Here is a 19,940-nt window from a genome sequence, read left to right as displayed (position 1 = left end):
CGTTACTTGTAAGTCTTAGGTTGAAACATATGAAACAGATGTGCTTACAGGTAAAAATGATTGAATATTAACAGTCTCAGTAAGTTCAACCTAATATATTTATATCCTCGGTCTTTCTATCCAGATAAAAGAGGATTTGCCAAAAAACAACTATTCAGTAAAAATATTTATGAACTGAAGAATCTGCCTTAACACGAAATACCCTCCCTGTTCTATTATTTTCACAAGTTCAGATTTTCATATTCTGGGTTTCCTTTAAAAGAGAGGCAAAATTAATTTCAAAAATAAAAAGCAAGTAGAATGTGGGAAGTGTGAGGGAAGGAATGGAATTAAAGAGATCTGGCCTCCTGTTCTGTGCAATGCATCTTAAACTTCCAGTATCTACCTTCTACAGTGATTCCAAAGGTAGCCCTTTGTCAGAGCTGACTGCCACGGTATTGTGGTTATGGAAAAAAGTAGAAAAGAGACCAACCCCTTTTATCTTCTTTTCTTGGCTTCATTGCATGTGGGTTTTCTTATTTCATTTGAGTAGGTTGCTTTATTTGGCTTTGAGTCAGTTCTGGGTGTTTTTTGGGTGAATGTTTCCTTCACCTTAGAAGGCACTTGCTTTAAAGTCCCGGGTGATAGGCTGGCATGCAGGACACTGTGTCGAGATGTCTTTGGATGTGCTGTACGTGGAAACCATCCATTGTTTCTTTAGTTCTAAAAATGATTCCGGTTGCTAACATTACTGTGAGTATGTGTTTTATGTTGTGTTTTTAAGTTTAAATTAGTATCAGAGGAAACTGTTGGTCAATCTATCATCCTGCCTTGTATTCTTTAGCTTTCATAACTTATTTCTATAACTTGGAGACAAAATTTATACACAATTAATTGACCTTTTTTGTAATTTTTTTTTTTTTTTTTTAAATTTTGGGTGCACGGGCTGGGAATCGAACCCAAGTCTTCGGCATGGCCAGTGAGAATTCTACCACTGAACCACCTATGCACCCAACAATTAGTTGACTTTTAAAGTAGTAAATAATGGGCCAAATTATGGGCTGTAAGGTACGTTTATGTATTATTGCATACATATAACGCATACCTTGGAGCCCTGCTCTTTTTTGCATCTTTGTCACACATGTTCATTTATGTAATGTGTACTCTAGGCAAACCACTGTCGTTTTTCTTTTGGGACAGAACCACATATAGGTGAAAGTTGCTGGCCATGAAAGCTCTGCCTCTCAGTGAACAAACTCCCCAGGATGGAATGCCCTATTAACCAGGAGGTACTAAAATAGAAACCCAGTTAAGTGAGTGATTCCTTTCTCTGGACACTTCTTTGCATTTATACTGAAGTTTAGCAAAAGCAAACTATTTGGTCTTGTTCTTAAATTCTTCTTTGAGTCCTCTCTTCCTCCCACACCCAGATGTGGTTTGTTGGCAAGTCCTGTCTGCTCTCCTTGCAGATGTACCCAATCCCTTTTCCTTACTTCCACTGCGGCCATCCCGATCCGAGCTACCATGCTCATTTGTTGAATTACTGGTCTCTTTCCTTCCAGGCTTGTCCCTAGCCCCCCGCCCCAGTCTGTTCTCCACTCAGCAGCCAGAGTGACCCATTAAGCATAAGCCATACCCTGTCCCCCAGCCCAGAACCTTCCAGTAGGACTTCATCTCACTCGGAGGACAAGCCAGTGTCCCTATCCCTACTGTATATAGCCTTGAGGCCCAGTGTGATCTGTCCCCTCCCTGCTGCCGTTTCTTCTTCTCTAGAACACTGCTCAGCCGTGCTGGCCTCCGTGCTGTTCCTTGAGCACACCTGTACGCTTTCACCCGACGAATGCCCTTCACCCACTCATCCGCGCAGCTTCCTGCACGCTTTCACCCAACGAATGCCCTTCACCCACTCATCCGCGTAGCTTCCCCCTCAGCTCCTTTAAGTCTTTGCTCAGTTATAACCCAGCCTTCTTATTAACCCCCAGCCTGCACTAGTCTTTCCTTTTCTGTAGCACCCACCGCCTTTCAACATGCTTTATAATGTAACTATTTATTTTATTCAGTGTTTTCTTTCCCTCTCCTCACTGGAATGTAAGCTCACAGATGGTGCAGTTTTTCTTCCTAGACTAGTACGTAAGGAATAGTAGGTGTTCAATAAAATTGTTCAAATCAGTGCATGCTCATTCAAGGGTGAGGGATTGACCCATGTAGTCCCTTGACCACAGCTGGCTCTTTTTTTATTATAGAATAAAATCAGATTTGTCCAGTCTTATGCTGTTTTTATACCGTATTGGCTTCAAATGTCACATTTTGCATATTCGCTCATGAGATAAGCGGCAAAAGAACTTTTTTTTTAAAAAAAAAAACAGCGTTTGTTCAACCCACTCTGATTGTTTTGTTCTGTAAATGCCAGATTAGCCTCTGCCAACACAATCTTGAAACTTCCATCTGACTTTTAGAGGCTTATGACTGGGGTGAGGCTCTTTTCAGGAAAGGGCCACCCTTATATCTGTGGAAAAATAATCCTGGTTCTTTGATTCCACTTGTCTGAAACCAACTGATAAAACAGAAAATTTGGGCATTGTAATTTTCCATAGTCCATGAGGGCATGATGTCCATTGAACTGACTTTTCTCACCTCAGTCTATGGTTTTTGTGCCTTCTGGGTGTTGGAAAAGTTCAGGCGGGGTCTGCCCTTTGCAAGGTGAGACACCAGCTCTCTCCAGCTTCCCACACAGGGCGCAGGCCCTGATCTTTGCCCCGACCTGGGCAGGGTTCTTTCTACATCGAGCTAGAATCACTGAGTTATATCATGCTTGTCTTCCTAGTCTTCTTTTTTCCCTCCAGCCATGCTACTGCCTGGGAAGGTCCAGAAGGACCGAGAGAAATAAAACCATCCCCACTGTCTCTGGGCTTTGTGTTTCAGCTGTCTGTCTGTTCTTTCAAACTGAACCCAAGCCACATGCCTGAGGTACTCAGAGCCTCTGCATTCTGCCTACAGTGACCCTTTTAATTGCTTCCTGCCATTTCCCTACAGGAGACCTTTGTTCCAGCCAAATTGCAAGATCTCACAACTCCTAAAACATGACCATGCCTTGCCCATGGTCTCTCTTCAAAAAACGCCAGGGGCTACTTCCCTGTCCAGTCCTTTCCTGCCCTCTCCACTTGCTGAGGTCACGCTCCCCCTGACTCTCAACTACCCTTTCTGGGTTCCTTTTTTTTTTTTTTAAACGCTGAAACTAGTCTGTCGTCTGTTTGTATGATGTGCTTTGGTCCAGTTCAACAACGTGCTGGACTGCAAGCCCTCTGAGGGCCAGTATGGCATCTTCTTTAGTGTTAGTTTTAACAACATGCATGCCATATAGGGGTTCCATAAATCATAGAGCCATGGAATGTCACTGGTGGAGGGACTCTGGAAATAAAATTATCGTGCAGCCCAGAGTTTCCAGAACTGTCCTGATTTTTAAATATTTGGTCCTTTTATCTTCCATAAATATAGTTGTATTTTTCCAACAACACGCACTAGTTTTTAAGTTGGAACATTATGGTTACCATAGGCCAACAAAACCAATAGTTTAATGCTTCACGTGTGTGAATTATGATTCAAAGACATTTCAAGGGTGGGTGGTCTCAGGCTCCCATCATTCTCCTCTGTGCATTTTCATGAGGGCATTGTGGGGTGCATTTGGGAATTATTCTTACAGTCCTCTTTGACACCAGACAGGTTTGATTGTGGCCTTGGTAATAAATTTAAATACCCTTTCACACTCATTCAAACCCGAAGCTTTCTCCCAGCCACACAGTTCAGGTACCTTTAGAAGATAATATTCACTCATCCCATCCATTCATTTATTCATTCCTTCATTTCAGCAAATTTTTATTGAGCACCTAGTGTCTGCTAGTGATATAAAGGTGAAAAAAATCAGGCTAAAGTCTCCACCTTCATGGAGCTTCCCAGAAGGTGGAGGCAGGAAGAAACAAGGACAAAGATGAGTGTGCCAAGTGATGACAAGTACTATGGAGAAAAATGAAGCAAGGGAAAGGGAGGCAGAGAATGCGAGGGCAGGAGTGAGGGGAATTGCAATTTAAAATAAGAGACTGGCAGAGGCCTGAAGGCGGTGCGGTAAGGAGCCCTGTGGATTTCTACAGGAGGGACATTGTAGGCAGAGTCAGCAGGCGGTGCAGTGACCCTGTGTGAAGGGACAGCGATGTGGAGAGGGAAAAGGGGGAGGACAAGGAGCTGAGTTCCAAGAGGTGGTAGGGAGAAGGTCAGGCAGTGCTTTAAAGCAGGGTCTCTCGGCCTCAGCTCTACTGAGGGAGTCCTGTGCAGGGTGGGATGTTTAGCAGCGTTTCTGGGCTGTACCCATTAGCTGCCAGTAGCACCTCCTCCAGATGTCCTCCGGGGTGCCGCCGCGCCCGCAGTCGAGGACCACTGCTTTAGGTCCAGGTAAGTGCTTGGACTATTCCTCTAAAGTGGTCCTTGCTGTAACTAGACTACTCTGGCTCACTGCTGAGGGTTTATAACACTGGAGGGCAACCAAGGCGGGAGTGGGGCAGCCCCGAGGATGCGGCCAAAGTCCCCAGCCATAGTGAGCCTGCCTGAACCAGATGAGGGGTCCCCCGGGCTTGGTGAGGGGTGATCAGATTTCGGAATGATGGGTCATTAGGATGTGCTGGTAGAATGGATATTGGGTATTTAAAAGATTCAAACTGAACTCCCAGGACACGGGCCTGAACACGGAGGATGCAGGCGAAGCACAGGTTTCCCGGGACAGCGCAAGCTTGGTTTGAAACCACTGTGTTTTTGAACATTGACTGTTCTCTGGTTTCTCCCTCATAATAACCCAGACAGGTCGACACTCTCTCCTTTTACCATAAAAGGACAATGTGCTGGGGGTGAGGGGTTGGGGGTGTGCGCGGGAGCTCAGTGGTAGAATCCTCGCCTGCCATGCCGGAGACCCAGCTTGGTTCCTGGTCCCGGTTCCCGGTCCATGCACCTCCCCAAACAAACAAGAATTCAACAAATGGCTCTGCAATAATGGAATACTCACATGGAAAAATAACAAAATATACAGCATACAAAAAAAAAAAAAGACATTGCACTCATGGACATTAATTAATTGCCCAGAGTCACACAACCATAGAGAAATTTAATCCAGAAATTTAATCTGAGATTGTCTGACTACTAAATCCCTGCCCCTTAATGCACTTTAAAGTGATTTTGTATGTTCCCAGAAGTCCCCAACACAAGCTAATACTTCAATGTTGTATATAAACCCCTGCTGAGGTTAATTTAGTAGAGAATTTTTCATGAAATGAAATTCTGGCAAATACCAACATTTCAAACAGAGACAGTCCTTTTTTTTTGTTTGTTTAGCATTTTATTGTGGGATTGAAAACAAACAGAAACCTTAGAAAGTGTTCTATATAGTAAAATAAGTCAACTGGCATGTCAGTAAATGGCGTTTGTGGCTAATTGGATTAAAAACATTTTTTATTAGAAAAGTTGTAGGTTTACAGAAAAATCCTGTAAAAAGTTCAGAGTTCCTACATACACCCACCTAGGTAGTTTTCTCTTTTACTTACTTTGCATTAATGTGATACCTTTGTTAGAATTGATGAACCAAGGCTATTGTAATTATACTATTAACTATAGTTCATAGTTTACATTAGGATTCACTGTTTATGTTATAAGTTCTATGGCTTTCTTTACATTGTATTCTAGTAATATATATACAACCTAAAATACCCCTTTATCCACATTCAGATATATAATTGAGTAGTGTTAATTACATTCACAATGTTATACTGTCATCACCCCCATTTACTACCAAAACTTTTCTGTCAGCCCAAACAGAAACTTTGTATTCTAGTTTCTGATTTCATGGATTTGCTTATTGTGAGATCATACAATATTTGTCCTTTTTGTCTGGCTTTTATAACTGAACCTGATGTATTCAAGTTTCACCCATCTTGTTGCATGCATCAGAACTTCATTCCTTTATATGGCTGAATAATATTCCATTGTATGCATATGATATATTTTGTTAATCCATTATATTTTTATTTTATTTTATTTTATTTTTTGCATGGGCAGGCACCAGGAACCGAACCCATGTGTTCATTATCTTTTGATGGACACTTGGTTGCTGCCCTCTTTTAGCAATTGTGAATCATACTGCTATGAACATTGGTGTGCAAATGTCTGTTCACATCCCTAATTTCGATTCTTTTGAGGATATACCCAGAAGTGGGATTGCTGTGTTTTCCATAGCACTCTACCATTTTACATTCCTACCAACAATGAACAAGTGTTCCAATTTCTTCACATTCTCGCTAGCATTTATTTTCATTTTCTTTGTTTTTTTTAAATAGTAGCCATTCTAAGAGGTGTGAAATGGTATCTCATTGTGGTTTTGATTTGCATTTCCTTAAAGGCTAATGATGTTGAGCATCTTTTCATGTGCTTATTGGCCAGTTGTGTATCATATTTGGTGAAATGCCTATTCAAGTCATTTGTCTATTTTGGATATTAAACCCTTATCAGATGTCTGATTTCCAACACCTATAAGAAGCAAACTTGTAGAGTCAGAATCTAGACTATAGGTTACCAGGGGATGGAGTGGCAATAGAGAATGGAAAGTTAAGGCTTAAAATGTACAGGATTCCTATTGGAATGATAAGCATGTTTTGATAATGGTGATGGTAGCACAACATTGTAAACACAATTAACAGCACTGAAATATATATCTGAATATGAATAAAGGGGGAATGTTAGATTGTACATAGGCTAATTGGGTTTTCAGTGTGTGAAATGTCGCCATTTCTCTGTGCCCATTGTGTTGAACCCTACTCATTTGAGATGCCTGGCAAACCGGATGTTCTGTGGTACATCACATTTGGAAAAACAGGGTCCCTCTTCTGATGATCTACAATACACATTAGCAGGCTGCTTCTCCTCCTCCACCACGCCCACCATTCTCCTAGTGCATTAAGCCTCTCACAGTTTCAACAGTCAGTAAGCCATTTTCCCATATTGGGGAAATTTCTACAGGTCTGCTGTGGTCACAGCTGTGTCCAGGCATGACCTCAGTCTCTGTTTCCTCAGATGCACAGGTTCCTGAGGCTCAGATTTGATACTAGCAAGCGGTTTTGTTCCCCTTTCCTTCTTCTGCCACACCTTACTGACCTTTTAGTTGTGCCCTGACCAGAACTCTGAGTAGTTAAACTGGATTTTATTGAAATAGATCCGGAGACCTTTTACAACCTCTGGCATCTGGAAACAGATTCTCTCTCTCTTTCAGTTATATAATCGTGTGTATAAACTCTGGGACTCAATAGGGTAATTGCAAACCAGGAGTTTAGCCATATGAGCCACGGAAGGCAGCAGGGAGCTGTGCACTATGATTGACTCCGTGGGTGTTTGGGAGTCCAAAAGGGATGTGAGCTGAGCCATCCTGAAGAGTTGCCCACAGGTCCCTCTATTGTCATGAGCTGTAGAGTTTTGTGGCGACCTAATCTAAAATAAAACAGAGCACTGCTTTCCCTTTTCTCAGGATAATTGATGCCAACGGAGGTTTCTCCAGAGGTCTCTGGCAGTTTATCCTTGATGAGTTCTTGGCAAGGCTGGTTTCATGTACATGTGACCTCTACAGTCACACTGAGCCCTGTGCTCACTTTAATTCTGGGCTGTCACCATCTTGAAATTCTTAACTTTTGAACAGTGGGCCCCATTATTTGCATTTTGCACTGGGCCTTGCAAATTATGTATCTGATCCTGAACCTAAGAGCTGGTGCTGGTTCTGGACTTCAGTGTGTCCAGTGCAAGCCAAGGAGGTGCAAGGATATTGCCTCTGGAGGGCACTGAGGAGTGACTTTTAATAGTACCTTCTGGCAGTTCTCTAAATGCTTCAGTTTAGGGGTTGAGAATTGAAGCATCTATCCACTGACTGAAGAAATAACATATGAACATATTTCCAGATGGAGGACCTACTCTCCAGCTGGATCGGTTCCTGTAATTAGCACTGCTCCCCAAGAGGAAGCTATGCAGGCCTCAGGCCCCTTTCAGAATCTGCGTTTTTGTTGGAAACAAGGACTAATTTCTTGTATGTAAGCTAAGCATTCCGGTGAGGCACAGAATGCCTCTTATAGCATCAGCAGTAAGGTTTACCTGTAACAGTTCTTTCATTCATTTAACAAATATTTATTGAGGACCTACTATGTGCTGGGTACTGTGCTGGGAGCAGGGGATGGGCAGAATCTTAATTTGGGTTCTCTCCAAAGAAGACCTCTGTGGCAAAGATTTGATTGTAAGCAATGTATTTGGGAGAAGGGATCCCAGGAAATACTGATAAGAGAGTAGGGAAGTGAGAGTGAGACGAGGAAGTGAAGGGATCCAAAAAAGGATGTATTATCAAGGAGGTTACTGCTATGGGAAACCAGGGTACAATCATACTGGAGATCTCAAGGAGATCCTCTAGAACATGCCTCAGAGTTTCCCACAGAAGGACAAGGATGTGGTCGAATAGACTATGTGGGGCAGAGAGTAGGAGCTGGGGGATGATCTAACTCCCCTCAGTCTTTGATTGAGGGATGTTCTGGGGGACATTTCCCACCTGCCTCTCTGTGCAAGGATGAACTCCGCTGTGCAAGGATGAGCTCCTGGGCCAGAGGTAGCTCTTAGGCAAAGAGTCACAAGCACTTGTAGTAGAACAGCGTAGGCTTAAATTAGAGTGCTGAATAGACTGGGGAGGGGGGATTTAGACACAGGGAGATGATGCTGACCAATTGGAAATTACGGTTCAAGGGGGCTGGGGTTTCTTGAAAGGGGGCCACGAGGCTGCTGTTGAGAATGCAGTATTACAACAATGCATGACACCAGCCCTCAAAAGCAGCCCCATCTAGACTGGGCTCCACATTCCTGAGCAAGTCCGTGTCTCTTGGCTCGATGGCCCTGCCTTTCAGCTCCTGTTCATGGAGCCATGTCTTTGCCTTGTTCTCTCCCTTCTCGCTGCCATTTGGCCTTAGCTTCTTCCTTTGTGCCTCTATCCTACCATCCTCTTTTCCAGTGCTACTGCCTTTTTAGTACTTTCTCTGGCATGCTCATCCCTCCCCATCACATGATCTGCAAGTGGGAGTGCTTGATGGGCATTCCCTATTTCACTATAAAATTGACATTTGAGCTCATTTCCTTCTTTTATCCCTCAGTGTAATTAAATAATGGGCAAAGCAGCTGAACTTTAATATTATTATTTGTAGCAAAAGTATTCATGCAAGCAAATTCCTTACCCTCTCCTCAGTTCTATTCGTTTCTCAGTTCAGTTTAATTGGCTTGCGATATCGTACAGTGTGGAGGTCACCTGAGTTATGAACTTCTGACTTAGCAACATTATCCATGCAGAAAAGGGCACTGCCCATGGCTTTTCTGTGCCCCTACCATCACCCTCCCTTGAGCACCTGGGAAGAGCAGTGCTCCTGCTTAGGCTGCCAAAGAGTGAATTGGTCACTGCAGAGCTGATAAGATGCCATCTGGAGAGGGTCTGGAAGGCTCAGAGAGCTGGAGAGCCATGTGCTTATTTCACTAGAAACAGATACTGCTTGAGTGACTGTGCCACGCCCTGAGTATTCTAGACACAATGAGCATGTTCCTTGTCTTTGTGGAGTTTGTGCTTTGGTCCACTGTAGTTGACCAGGCAGTTTGATGGATCTGAAGCATCCTTCTGTGGAGAAAGAAAATAAGAGCCAGGAACAGAGTGACTTGATTATAGCAGCAGTAACAAAGGGCAACTTCCACCCACTGTTTGTCCAGTATGATAAAATGGCGGCAACATGAAAATGAGCTGGTGGCTTTCAGTAGGAAACTCACTGGGACATCAAAGAGAAAACAGAACCAGAACGTGTTTGGGATTTGTCCATCTTTTCTTAAACAAAAATGAATGAAGGGATGTGTCTTCTTTTCTTTTCTATTTTCAAGAACGGGAGCCTTCATCAAGAAAAATAGAATTTTAAAATCATATAGAGTACGTAATAGGCACAAAATGAAAATACATCATCATCTTTGGGAGATTTTGTTTGAATTTGCTAGCACATTGTAACTTTGAGGTAGTATTTGGACATTTGGTTGCTGGTTTCCTTGAACACTGGGTAATCTTTACAACAGTGTTTTGGGATTTCTCAGTCATAGACATTTGATAATCAGATCATTAAAATGGTCAAAGGCAGAATCATTACCTTTAAATTATGGAAAATAGTGGCACAAATTGCTTTAAAAAAGTTGGAGATACAGTCTTCTCACATTTGTTTACTGTTAACTTGGTGTTTCTTCATGTTTTTAAACAACTGAATGATTATAAATGAAATAAATAGCTGCCTTAAGTAGGATTGCGAAGTGAAATATAAACTTTCATATTTTAGGAAAAATATGATCCTTACTTGTTGGAATAACAATGTGAAGAGAGTTGTTTATGATAAAATGACTCCAAAATTATTCACTTTGTCAAATAAGCCTATGGGCATTGGTATTAAAAAGGGTTAAATCTTAGAAATGTACCACCATGAAATAGCTGAAGGATGGACTCAGGACAGTTTAGCTACATATTTTCTATTAAATACAGTTTCCTCCAGCTTTAAAATCAGCATTTTTTTTTATTTCCTCACTTTAGTCCAAATTAATGTAGTTATTTAATAAAATTGAATTTCTTGTAAGTCATCCTAACAGAATTTGTAGAGATCATAAAAAGAAAATACATAGGACTTCTGTTATAAAAATGCATTTGTTTATTTGCTTGTTGTTTGGCAGTTATTTGATGCATTGTCCACATGGTGACTTGAAAAAAATCTTTTAGTGATTAATGTGTCTCTCTGTTTGTGTGTAAGCAGTGAAAAGATAGAGTCTAAACTGTCATTTGTTGAGTGGAGAGACAGCAGGATTCTAGGATCTCAATGAGAAAGTTGGTTTTCCTTTGGAAATTATTTTATTTTTAGTTTAGTTTTAGGCTAGAAAAAAATAGGCCTAAAAAAAAGCAAAACAATTACTAGCATGATAGGAATTAAATGAAAAGTTGCACAGTGTACCAACTGCCCCAGTAATTTATGAAATCATAGGTCAGATTATTTTCAGCTCTGTCTTGGACCAGGGCTTCGCAGGTTTTAATGTCGATGTAAATCACATGGGGACCATGGTAAAATGTAGATTCTGCATTTCTAGCAAGCTTCCAAATGGCACTGCTGTGGATGCTGATGGAACATGGGGCACCTTGGGGAACACCTTGCTTTAGGACCCTGCTTGACTGTGGGAGCAAAGCTGGGGGAGGGGTTGGCTGCATTTGAAGAAAGGACATTTGGGATGTAGAGTTAGTCTGAAAATTCTCCTGATGCAGCAAAGCCATTTTCATACTGACGACATCCGGGAGACCATCTTCCCAGAATCAGCTGAAATAGAAAACTGTAGAGAACGGCTAAGTTCATTACTAAGACATACTTTACTTTAGTATCGTGCAGTTCTTGGCTTTTGTAGTCTGGTTTAAGACTAGAAATCTGCTTCTCTGCCAAAACCCACAGTTCTTCAGATAGGGTTCTTCAACGCTTGGAGCCCCTGAAGTAATTGAATTGGCAATATTACCAGAAGACATCAGCGGACCGTGTTTATGACTTCAAGTTGAGGCTTCCAAAGCCTTCTCAGGGTATGGAAGGCAAAGTTTACAGATTTAAAGCAGAAGGAGATCCTTGATGTTGAGGAAAGGACTGGTGGAGATTGCAGATGAATTTCAGGTAGTAATTACAAAGGCAGAACTCTCTTCTCCTTAGCAACCATCTTTGCAAGGGGAGCAGAAGCTTGGAAATAGCAAAGGTCCGTCCCTACAGAGAAATCTGTGTGTAGGCAGAGTCAAAAGCAATTGAAACAGGTTTGCACTAATGACTTTGGGGACCAGAGTGCCTCGAGAATGGAGGAGGAGGGCCTTATTACCAGCGGTGACCTCTAATTTGCAATTAAAATGACTGTTGGGCATGTAAATAGACACCTGGGTGGGAGGATTGTGTAATGTGGGTGATATTTAGTGAATTTCTTTAACTAGGTCTTTGGATAGAGAAAAGTTTTTCCTCTGCTTCTTGAAAAGCTCAGTAGTGACAGATGGTTTTTCTTTTCTTGCTGGTTTCTGCTCCCAGAGGAAAAAAAGAAGAATGGATGTTGAGAATGAAGCCTAGGCATAGATGCTTCCATTAGGTGGACAATTTAAGAATAAAAGGACTGTGGCAGGTTTCTGTTGTTATTGCTTTGATTTTTATTGTGGTAGCACATATATAATATGTAATTTCCCTTTTTAGCCATTTATATATGTACAATTCATTGATATCAGTTGCATTCACAATATTGTGCCACCATCACCCATGGTGGCTTTTTTATTAAAAACCAAGACAAAGAAGGGTTGTGGAAAGTCATGAAGATTAGGGTTAGACAGAACTGGGTTGAATTCCTATGTGACCTCAGGCAGGTTATTAACCTCTTCTGACATTCTGAGTTCCCTCAAAGCAGTGAGGGTAACACCACCTACCATCAGTGGTTGGAGATGATGCCCACGAAGCACCTGGTGGAATAGTTGGTGTGTAGGTTTTCAATAAGTGAAGGTATTATTTTACAAAAATTAGCTCTTGATTAGATTTCAAGATGAGAGCTGGAGTTCTTAATTGAATTTGAACTCAAATCTGATCAATTTGGTATAGGCACAAAGCACCCAGATTATAAAACACAGGATAGCCATTAGCTGCATGTGGCTATTGCCCACTGGACATGTGAGCAGTCCAAACTGAGATCAGCTTTGTGTGTAGAATACTCTGGATTGTCTTGACTTCATATGAAAAAAGAAACATACGGTATCTCACTAATAATTTTTACAGTGCTTGTTAAAATGATAATTTTTGAATATGTTGGGTTCAATATATTGTTAAGATTAATCTTACTTGTTTAATTTTTTTTTTCCTAAAGAGGCAGCTAGAAAATTTAAAATTACACTTGTGACTTACACTTTATTTCCGTTGGACAGAGCTAGTCTAGACTGTTCTGAGAACTGTATAGGAATTTCCTGAAGAGGTTTAAATCATCAAGTCCCCAGGGGTGATTTAGAGGAGCTCCCTGACCTGAGTTCTGTTGTCCTCACTCAGCAAACAGAAGCCTGGATTTGCAGGTTTTCAACTTTTTTCCCATGACAAACCTGCTAGAGATCTCCAGGTAGAGTCTCAGGGTCATAACCTAGATACAGTTCTTGCATTATCTATACTAAAATTTCTCTTAACTTTGTTCTAAATCAGCCTTTGCTAACTGTCAAAAAAGCAATGCTTTATCTAAGGGGTGACTGTCTGTAAAGCATATTTCCTCCTCTTAAAACAAACACAATAAAAGAACATTGAAACAAAAGAAAATCACGCAGTGCAGTTTTGGTGATCATTTATCTTGCCATAATAATAATAGAAAGAGAAGAAGTTAGGTTTGTGTCAATTAAATAGTATCGTCATTACTTATTCTCTCCTTCTTAGTGGTATGCAGGCAATCCACAGGGTACATTTAATCTTTCTGGTTCTAAACTGTCAGGGAGTTACAGAAAGGGAGGTGTAGTCCTATTTCTGCAGCAGAACTAATGTGAGGGGAGAATGGTAAATTGAATGAGGGCAAGATGATTTAGCCAGCTGCTTCAGTCTCCTGAAAGATTGTTCATAAGATGCAAATAAATGTGCGGCTTTGTGCTATTAAATAGAGTTATGGATTTCAACTTGGAATGAATACAGTGGTGTGGCTGAGTAGTCATGTTAATGGGATATTTTTGATCACTCATTTGTCCTTAGATTATCTCAGTTCCCGAGATGGAAATGATTAACATTGTACTCTAATGGTAAGGAGCAGAGGGCACAATATGTCAATAAATTGGAATTGAAGAATGGGCTATGAATTCTTCTACTGGCATATTACTGTGTTCCTGAATTTTGATTTAACATCTTATTTTTGTTTCTTGAAGGCCATCTGTGGAAATATAGAGGGCTTTTTAACCAACATTCAACCTTCAATGAACCGTTGAAGTTGAGAGGGGCATCATGTGGCCAGTGATTTAACAGGAGAGTTTTAGGATTTCAGAGGTGCTTAGGTATGGCTGGTCTATACTCTTAGGCTGTTTTGGGGAGAAGGAAGATATATTACCAGGGGGATTCTTTTAATACATGTTATTAAATGTTGGAATACTTTAACTTCCTTAAGTAATTAAAAAAATGGTATCTACTTCTTTTTTTTTTTCTTTTTCTTTTAACGCTGTAGGTTTCAAGGTTGTAATACCAAGTAACCTTAACTAATTAACAGACTCAGAACGGGGAAAGGATATTGGGCCCTTCTTGAGAAAAGGGGATTATAAAAATGGAGGTGTGTTTACCTTCCTACCCTACCCCCAAAATTAATTTCTACCCCAAGGTTTTCCTGAGGTCACGGTGGTAGAAAGTTTCATTCATTCATTCATTCTGCAACTGTTTGTTTCAAACACTGTAAGATGTGGGGGCTGATGGAAAGAAACTTTGAGAATAAATCTAAAGGACAATATATTGATTACTTGGTTCCACTTTGGCTCTTTCTGTGTCCCCTTTCTCATGGGGTCCTGATCGCCCTTGGATCCCAGAAGGCAGGAACACTTAAATCTAGAGGAAAGTGTTCAGTGCCGTTTTGGTTCCGATCTCTCTTGTCATTCGAAACCATCTTAAATTTCTCTAAAATCATTATTCTCAGTCTCAAAATATTAGGTTATCTTTATAACAGATGCTTTTAATCTGGACAGCATCCTTAACTTTCTGAGAAAAATAAGCAAAAATTTGTATTCTTAACTCCAGGTCATTCCAATTTTTAATATTTCAGACCATCGATACAGTATATGAAACTTTTAAAAGTATAATTTAGTTATTTTGAATCTTATCTCCTCCTGCATGTTTGTTCATGCTCTCTACTACATTAATCTTCATCTGTTTAAATTTCAATCAACCTGTTTATCTGTTTTTAATCTGCTCATCTATGTGACTCCTGTCCAATTCAGTTACAGGAGCTGAAAGGGAATATATTACATAAAAGTCATTAAGGGCAGGAGAAAGAAAATGGTATTCTGATTGTGATCTGTATTCAGAATTTTCAGCGATTCACCCTCTGGAATGGCAGCGGATGTTCCAAAAGTTAGTTATTGGAAATGACAATCTCAGTTTCCTACCTCCACTCTTGACTCTCAAAAAATTGGATAACAGCTAGTCAGTGTGGTCACTGTGTTTCAAACTCATAAAGATCCTTGTTACAATATAAGTAGTCATATTTCTCAGACTAAGTGATCATTGTCCCGTTAACCATTTTGATGCTACTTTTCAGCTTTGGAGCCTTCATTTCATTTTCTTACACTCCACATGCAATCTATCAGCCAATCCTGTTGTCTCTACTTTCAAAATACATATTGAATCTGACTGCTTTTCCCAATGTTAGCTGTTACTAGCATCTACCAAACTACTGTCTTTACTTATCTGGACTATTGTAACAGTCTGTTAATTGATTACCGTGCTTATTCTTGCCCTGCTATAGTTGGTTCTCTAAAAAAGAAGACAGAATAATCCTTTAAAACTTAAGTCAGGCCTTGCAACTCTGCAACTCAAAAGGATCTAATTGCTTCCCATTTCAGGTTCAGTCATCTTTTCATGACCTGGCTTCCTTTTTCCTCTCTGAAGTCAGCTCCTCCTCGTTTCACCCTTGCTCACTTTGCTTAAGCCCCATTGGTCTCTTCAACCGTGCAAAAACAGGCTTCCCTCAGGACCTTTGCACCTGCTGTTTTCTCTGTTCTCCTGATCTCCCCAGGCTTACTCCTTCACTTCTCTGAGGTCTTTGCTTATCTGTCATTTCATTAAATACAACTTTCCTTAGCCCCTGTCTGAAATACTAACCCCTCCAACACAGCTTGTTAGGAATGCAATACATATTTGTTGAGTGAGTGAAATTTCTGTTTTTTAATTTCCTGTTCCATTATAGAAATAGATAAGGAATACATAGAATGTTCCTCTGCATCAGAAGATATATTATAATAAAGTGGTAAGCAATCAGACATTGTAAAAATTCTAAACCATATATTTAGTTTTCTTAAGATATAAACAGTAACACAACAGAGGCAATGAATTGTTGAAAAATGGAGATCTTTCTTGTTACAGCTAACATTTATAATCAGATGTTTAATCCATGTGAATAGGTAATGCTACTGCTATCATTTTGAATATTTTCTTCTAAAACATTAGATTCTTCTCCCTTTGTGATAAAATTTAAACCATCAATGCACTCTACAAACTGCTTTTTATAGTAAAATGTAACTTTGTATGTGATAGTATATTGAAGATATAGAGGAGAATTATTTCCTATTATTGAATGGAAACCTGTCATGATGTTCATTATGATGATGATGGATGTGGTATTGATATTTGTAGGTATTAGGTACATATATGCAAACTCATATGAGGCATATTTCTCCTAGAATCATATCTTCTTCTGTTTGAACTTACTTAAGTGCCTGGGCTTCTTGCCTTGTCTCCAGAAGAAGGATACGAATATATTACTAATTTAAAGACACATGTATACACACACACACACACACGCAGTTTTCTGAAATCTGGTAGATCTTGAAGATTCATAATGTTAAAACTGTAATGAAATATCACTACATACATATTAGGATGGCTAAAATGGGGTGGTGGGGACAAATCAAAATAAAATCATGACAATACCAAGTGGGAGAAGGTATGGAGCAATTGGGAGCATTGCTGGTAGGAATGCAGAATGCTGCAGCACTTTGGAAGACAGTTGGGCAGTTTCTTATAATATTAAGCATAAATTTACATAAAGCCCAGCAGTCCCACTCCTGGGCATTTTTCTAAGTAAAATAAAAATCTGTGTTCATACCAGAATCTGTACTCTAATGTTTATGGTAGATTTATTTGTAATCACCAAGAAACGGGAAACAGCCCAGATGTCCTTCAACTAGGGAAGGGAAGAACGAACTGTGGCACACCCAGACCATAAGAAGGAATGAATTGTTGATGTGTGTATCAACATAGGTAGAGCTCAGATTCATTTTAGGTGGATCTCAGATTCATTATGTTAAATGAAAGGAGTTGGGTTTAGACTAGAAAGGATACATATTGTAAGATCCCACACACTGAAAGGCAAAATTATCAGAACAGAAGATTAATCAGTGGTTGCCTGGAATTAGGGGGAAGGATTGACTATAACTACAAAGGAGCAGCAGGATGGAATTTGGGGGGAAATGGAACAGTTTTATTTCTTTCTTAATGAATTTTTAATAATTAACTTATTTTCAATTGTGTTAAAATGTACATAACACAAAACCCATCTTAAAAGTTTTGTGTGGACAGTTCTTTGACATTAAGTGCATTGGTAATACTGTGTAACTTTCACCACTGTCTATTTCTAGACTTTCATCATCCCAAACCAAAATTCATACACCTGTAGCAATAGTTCCCCATTTCCCTCTCCCTTCACCCCTGGTATCCACTATTCTGCTTTCTGTCTCTATAAATTTGCTTATTCTAAATTATTTCGTATAAGATAAAATGTACAATATTTGTCCATTTGTGTCTGGCTTATTTCACTCAACACTTTATCTTAAAGGTCCATCCACATTGTTTCATGTCCAACATTTCTGTTCTTTTTATGGGTGAATAATATTCCATTGTATGGATGCGTCACATTTTGTTTATCCATTCCTCTGCTTATGGCCACTTGGGTTGCTTCCACCTTTTTTCTATTGTGAATAATGCTGCTATGAACACTGATGAGTCCCTGCTTTCAGTTCTTTGGGATATATACCTCGGAGTGGGGTTGCCAGGTCATATGATAATTCTGTTTATCTTTCTTAGGAGCTGCCAAACTGTCTTGTGTACCTGCTGTACCGTTTTACACTCCCAACAACAATCTCTGGGGGTTCCTGTCATAACTTGCCAAACCCCAACCAAAATTATTCCAGCCGATCCTAAAGAAAACCTAGGACATTAAATAAGATTCTACAGAGGTTCCATGCACTAGAGTAACTTTCTAGAAACCTACAGCCTCCAGATGTGTCCACAGAACAGAGAAGTCCTGAAATGCAGAGGGCCCGGCCTCTCCAGAACAACAATTAGTTCGATCTCCCTACCCCATATTATCAACAGCCCCTTCCAACATGAAAAATTTAGAATGGGCATAACTCAAACACTCCTAAAGAGTGTAAGAAAGATCAGAGGTGATGGTGGAGTTATACAGAGAAGGTCGGGTTTAACAAATGAGTATGGCTGCTGAATCATTATATTGATATTTCTTTTAGTCTCCAGTATCTTAGAGCAGCTATAAGTAAAAACTTAAAATTGTGAAATTGTAACCCATACCAAATTCTGAAGTCTGTTCTGCAACTAATTATTGCAATGTGCTTTGAAATGTATTGCTTTTTGTATATATATTATTTTTCACAAAAAGAAAAAAAGGTAAAAAAAAAACAACGTATGGGGGTTCCTATTTCTCCATATCTTTGTCAACACTTGTTATTTTCAGGGTTTTTTGTAATAGCCATCCTAGTGGGTATGAAGTAGTATCTTATTTTAATTTGCATTTCTCTAATGGCTTACGATACTGAACATCTTTCATTTACCTATTAGCCACTTATCTGCTTTGGAAAAATGTCCTTTGCCCATTTTTTAATTGGTTATTATCTTTTTGTCGTTAAATTATAGGAATTCTTTATATATTCTTTATATAAATCCTTATCAAATACATGTTTTGCAAATATATTCTCCCATTCTGTAGGCTGTCTTTTCATTTTTTGGATAATGTCCTTTGATGAACAAATGTTTTTAATTTTGATGAAGTTCACTTTAACTATTTTTTTCTTTTGTTGCTTGAGCTTTTAGTATAAAATCTAGAAATCCATTACCTACTACCAGTTCCTGATGATATTTCCCTATGTTTTCTTGTAAGTATTGGCTCTTACATTGAGGTCATTGATGCACTTGGAATTGGTTTTTGTATTAGAGAGAGGGTCCACATTCATTCTTTAGCATGTGGATTTTTGGGTGTCCCAGCACCATTGGTTGAAGAGACTATTCTTTCTCCACTGATGACTTGGCACCCTTGCCAAAAATCAACTGGGGGTGCATGGATGGTTCAGTCGTGGAATGATCGCCTTCCATGTGGGAGACCCAGGTTCAATTCCTGGACCATACACTCCCCTCACCCCCCAAAAAAAGATCAACTGGGCATAGACTTGTGGGTTTATCTCTGGATTGTCAGTTTTGCTCCATTTTTCTATACGTTTATCATTATGTTAGTGCCACACTGTTTTAATCACTGTAGCTTTGAAGTAAGCTTTGCCATCAGAAAGTGTGTATCTTCCAAATTTGTTCTTCTCTTTCAAGATTGTTTTGGCTATTTGGGGCCCATTGTAATTCCATATGAATTTGATAATCAGCTTTTCAATTTCTGGAAAAAAAAAGGCTACTGGTATTTTGTTAGATACTGCATTGAATTTAAAGATTACTTTTGGCAGTATTGACATCTTAGCTGTTTTATCTCTTTATTTTGTTATTAGTACATGACTGTATGCATTTGCAAAATTCATGGTACTGTTCACCAGAATGAATTTTACTGTATCTAACTTTAAAAATAAAAATGGAATTAATTATTTGATAATTAAAACCAGTTATGCCTCTGAATCCAGGCATTGATGGAACCTGAATATCATAAGTGGGTAAGCATGTGGAGTTTACCACCCAGCTCCCCATTTCATTTTTTAAAATGCAATTTTATTGAGATATGTTATATATTCACATACCATATAATCATCCAAATTGTACAATCAGTGGTTCACAGTATTGTCATATAGCTGTGCATTCGTAATCACAATCAATTTTTGAACATTTTCATGACTCCAA

At 39.7% G+C, this 19,940-nt stretch overlaps 1 protein-coding gene across 15 annotated transcripts in view; it reads left to right on the top strand.

Annotated features, from left to right (window-relative positions):
- Positions 1-19,940, top strand: part of PLCB4 (phospholipase C beta 4) — a 399,612-nt gene that overhangs the window by 125,632 nt on the left and 254,040 nt on the right. The window lies entirely within an intron of this gene.

Source organism: Tamandua tetradactyla, chromosome 1 (assembly GCF_023851605.1).
Source record: "Tamandua tetradactyla isolate mTamTet1 chromosome 1, mTamTet1.pri, whole genome shotgun sequence".
In the NCBI taxonomy this organism is placed as follows: domain Eukaryota; kingdom Metazoa; phylum Chordata; class Mammalia; order Pilosa; family Myrmecophagidae; genus Tamandua; species Tamandua tetradactyla.
The sequence above is the reverse complement of the archived record's forward strand: the minus strand, read 5'-3'. Positions and strand labels throughout refer to the sequence as shown.